Genomic DNA, 5,182 nt, shown 5'->3' with positions numbered 1-5,182 from the left:
GTGTCTGACTCTTGGTTTAGGCTCAGATCGTGATCTCGCGGTTTGTGAGATTGAGCTCCGTGTCAGGTTCTGCACTGACAGCATGGAGCCTACTTGGGATTCTCTCTCTCATTCTCTCTGTTTCTCCCTTGCTCACATGCATGCATGCACACACACACTCTCTCTCAAAAAAATAAATAAGTAAAATAATAAGATATAGAAATTGTGTTCATTTCAAAGACCTGTTTTTTTAGGTTAGTTATTATTAACCTTCTGATATATATGCCATCATTCAAGAACCATACTTTCTTGTTTTGTAGTTAAGTGCATTGATAGTAAAAAAGTAACTTAAAGCTAAAAATGACAATTTGTAATTTTATGGCCAATTCACCTAAAACAAAATCCTGATATTCCTGTATTATGGTGTCTCTAGTGAGGTCATTTATTTATATATATATATATATATATATATATATATAGAGAGAGAGAGAGAGAGAGAGAGAGAGAGAAATTTTTTTATCCTAGGATATTATTAGAATGAGCAACTAGGTTTTGTTTTTGAGTCTGTCTTGTACCTGATTGTACTAAATATGTGATAGTTCGTTTAATTGGAAAACCTCAGAACCCTAAATTTCAACTTATGTTCAGTTGTAGTGAAGATCACTGATAATATTTAACAGAAGCTAGCAGGTAGATGTTTGTAATTTCACCTTTTAGACATTTTTCTTTCTTAAGTGTAAGTATTTTTTCCTGCTTTGGATCAGACTGGTGTATCTCATTTTGTTGTGCCCATACCTGTTTTGTTGTCTATTCTCATATTTTAGTAAAGAGAAGTAATAAGAAGTGTAAACTTTAAACAGTATTATCAATCATCAATATATTCTAAAGAGATTAAAATTTCTCAATTTCTGTTGTAGTTTCAAAAATTCAAATTGGATATTTTTTCTTAATTAGTTTCATTATAATATATATGTTCATTGTAAAAAAAATTTGAACAGTGCAAAGCATATATATCTTAATTAGTTTTATTATATATATATATATATATATATGTTCATTGTAAAAAAAAAAAACAAAATTTAAACAGTGCAAAGCATATAAAGGGAAAAAGAAAAGTTCCCATCTTCCTGTGTAGGGCCATCCGGTCCTTCCCAGAGAAAACCACTGTTAATAGTTTCTTATATTCTGGCAGAATTTTTTATTCATTTATCTTTTTACCCAAATGAGTTCATTATGTAAACCTAAGGGTTTTTTTTTAAATAGTAGCAAGTTAATTAGCTTTTTTAAAAACATAACTTATTGTCAAATTGGCTAACATACAGTGGCAAGTTAATTAGCTTTCAAATTTATTCTTCATGGACTTCAAGCTGTATTTACTAAGCTGTAATCATCAAGACAGTATGGTACTGACACAAAAACAAACACTCAGATCAATGGAACAGAATAGAGAACCCAGAAATAGACCCACAAATGTATGGCCAACTCATCTTTGACAAAGCAGGAAAGAATATCCAATGGAATAAAGACAGTCTCTTCAGCAGGTAGTGCTGGGAAAACTGGACAGCGACATGCAGAAAAATGAACCTGGACCAATTTCTTGCACCATACACAAAAATAAACTCAAAATGGACGGAAGACCTAAATGTAAAACAGGGAGCCATTAAAATGCTTGAAGAGAAAGCAGGCAAAACCTCTTTGACTTTGGCCGCAGCAGCTTCTTAAATTTTTTTTTTCATCATTTATTTTTGAGAGACAGAGCATGAGCAGGGGAGGGGCAAAGAGAAAGGGACACACAGAATCCGAAGCAGGCTCCAGGCTCCAAGCCGCCAGCACAGAGCCCGACGTGGGGCTTGAACTCATGAACTGCAAGATCATGACCTGAGCCAAAGTCGGACACTTAACCAACTGAGCCACCCAGGTGCCCCATTTCTTTTTAATTTTTTTTTTAATGTTTATTTACTGACAGAGCATGAGCAGGGGAGGGGCAGAGAGAGAGGGAGACGTAGAATCTGAAGCAGGTTCCAGGCTCTGAACTGTCAGCACAGAGCCCAATGTGGGGCTCGAACTCACAAACCAATAGATCATGACCTGAGCCGAAATTGGACGCTTAACCAACTGAGCCACCCAGGCACCCCTGCAGCAACTTCTTAGTCAGCATATCTCTGGAGTCAAGGGGAACAAAAGCAAAATGAACTATTGGGACTTCATCAAAATAAAAAGCTATACAGCAAAGGAAACAATCAGCAAAACTAAAAGGCAACCGACAGAATGGGAGAAGATATTTGCAAATGACACATCAGATAAAGGGTTAGTATCCAAAATCTATAAAGAACTTACCAACTCAACACCCAAAAAACAAATAATCCAGTGAAGAAATGGGCAAAAGACATGAATGGACACTTCTCCAAGGAAGATACACACATGGCCAAATGACATGAAAAAATGCTCCACGTCACTAATCATCAGGGAAATACAAATCAGAACCACAATGAGATACCACTTCACACCCGTCGGAATGGCTAACATTAACAACTCAGGCAGCAACAGATGTTGGCAAAGATGTGGAGAAAGAGGATCTCTTTTGCACGGCTGGTGGGAATGCAAACTGGTGCAGCCACTCTGGAAAAAAGGATGGAGATTCCTCAAAAAATTAAAAATAGAACTACCCTATGACCCAGCAATTACACTACTAGGCATTTATCCAAGGGATACAGGTATGCTGTTTCAAAGGGCACATGCACCCCAATGTTTATAGCAGTACTATCAACAATAGCCAAAGTATGGAAAGAGCCCAAATGTCCATCGATGGATGAATGGATAAAGAAGATGTGGTATTACTCAGCAATCAAAAAGAATTAAATCTTACCATTTTCAACTATGTGGATGGAACTAGAGGGTATTATGCTAAGTGAAATTAGAAAAAGACAAATATGACTTAACTCATATGAGGACTTCAAGATACAAAACAGATGAACATAAGGGAAGGGAAACAAAAATAATATAAAAACAGGGAGGGAGACAAAACATAAAAGACTCTTAAATATAGAGAACAAACATAGGGTTACTGGAGGGGTGGAGGGAAGGGAGATGGGCCAAATGGGTAAGGGGCATTAAGGGAATCTACTCCTGAAATCCTTGTTGCACTATATGCTAACTAACTTGGATGTAAATTAAAAAGAGTAAATTTAAAATTACATACATACATACATAAATATTATAACCCAAAGTGCAAAAAAAATTCTTCAAAGCCGCTTTTAAATTATTACAAATTATTTTGGAATTTAAGGCTTAGTGAAGCCTTTACATATAGCAATAAGTATTAAATAAATATGTCAATATTCTACTTAAATTTCTTCTGATATGACACTGTGAATGAGTTTTTACAAGCATTATTCACTTTTATTTGTTCTACTTTTTGTTCCCCACTCCCACCTCTCATTCTAAGCCCCAGATCACTGGCTTTCTTTTGTATTTCTTTTTTCTTCATGGCACAGGTATTTATTGTTTCTGCTATGTTAGGCACTATGCAAGGCACAGCATGTATAGGGTTGAAGAAAGCAGACAGGATCTGCTTCCCTATGGATCTTACATTCAGTAGCAGAAACTGGGAAATTAGAATAATCTGGTTCCACTTTACAACAAAGAATTAAGAGTGAGGAGAACATGCAGAATTTGAACATCTGTACTGATCGTTAGGACCATGTTTCATATGGGCATGTTTTACATTTATAACTTTAGTGTCATTTTTCTATTTTACTCTTATTATTTCCTAAATATAAACAAGTAGTAATGTGAGGACAGTTTCATCAGGTAAATTTCTGAAGTTCTGACACCATAATCTTATTTTCTGCTGTGGCAAAGGATAGTAGATGTGTGCTGAGGATTAAGAGGAACTATTTCTTATTTGCTCTGTCAGCAATGCCATGGTTACTACTCCACAACTAACTGAAGCACTGTGTTATGTAACTCACTATAATGTTCCATTATTTGTATCTTCTAGTTACTGAAAAGTTGATGGTTAATTTTTATTCTAAACAGAAGGAGAAAATCTGGATCCCTTTTTATTTTATCAAACATACATTTTAAAAAGTAAAGATTTATCTTGAAATAAATATACTAACATCTCAGATGCCATTTATTTTGTCCTTAAGCAAGATTTTTTGTCATTTTTACCTTTCAAAATATATATACTTTTTGGAAGATTTATTTATTTATTTATTTTAGTTTTAGAGAGAAAAGACAGAGAGCATGAGTTGGGGAGGGGCAGAAAGAGTGAGGGAGACACAGAATCTGAAGCAGGCTCCAGGCTCTGAGCTGTCCACATAGGGCCCAACCAGGGGCTCGAACTCACAAACTGTAAGAACGTGACCTGAGCTTAAGTCAGACATTTAACCAAATAAGCTACCCAGGCGCCCCTGGAAGACTTAATTTTTATATTACTGAATAGCCAGACTATCAATGTGCTATGTATAGTAAATTTTTACCACGTCCCAGTAGTTCTTGAAGAGCTTGTGTCAGATTCATTTACCGTCATGAATTACAAGTTTGTAGCATCAGCATGTTAAGTATTAAGCAGATCATACTGTGAAGTTGGATCTGTGCTTTGAAGATGTCACCTGTGAACAAGAATATTCCAGAAACTTATAACATTATTTTTGCAATATATATCCATATTATCATACCAACATGAACTTTATGGAAAATTAATGTTTTAAGTGGTAAACATGTATATAATTGGGAAAAAAGTCATAATGGGAAAATTGAGGTCAAAATTATTTAAGCTTTTATCTAGTTAGTTTTATTGTGAAGTTACATATCTTTGCTCAGTATTCATTTGCTTTGGGAGGAGGGAGCACAGAGATTTCTTTGAGAAAGTTAATGAAAGCTAAAGATTTTTTTTTCTTTCCAAAAATGTACATAAGTACATGGAGTATTTTCCAAGTAGTTTCACAGGGTTTGCAAAGTTCAGATAAAAAAAAAAAACTTACTTAATAAAGGTAGATTCTCTCTAGAAATTTGTAATATCTTTTAGTTACATTTAAAATAATGTTTCAGGTGTCTGGCTGTTTCTGTCAGTGGAGAATGCAACTCTTGATCTCAGGGTCGTGAGTTCAAGCCTCACATTGGGCATTGAGATTACTTTAAATCTATAGATAACAGCTATTAAAAAAATGAAGCATACAGAATACAATTTAAAAAAAAT

This window comes from Herpailurus yagouaroundi, unplaced genomic scaffold (genome assembly GCF_014898765.1).
Source record: "Herpailurus yagouaroundi ecotype Mexico unplaced genomic scaffold, PumYag 100, whole genome shotgun sequence".
NCBI classification, from domain to species: domain Eukaryota; kingdom Metazoa; phylum Chordata; class Mammalia; order Carnivora; family Felidae; genus Herpailurus; species Herpailurus yagouaroundi.
Note: the sequence above shows the minus strand (reverse complement) of the source record.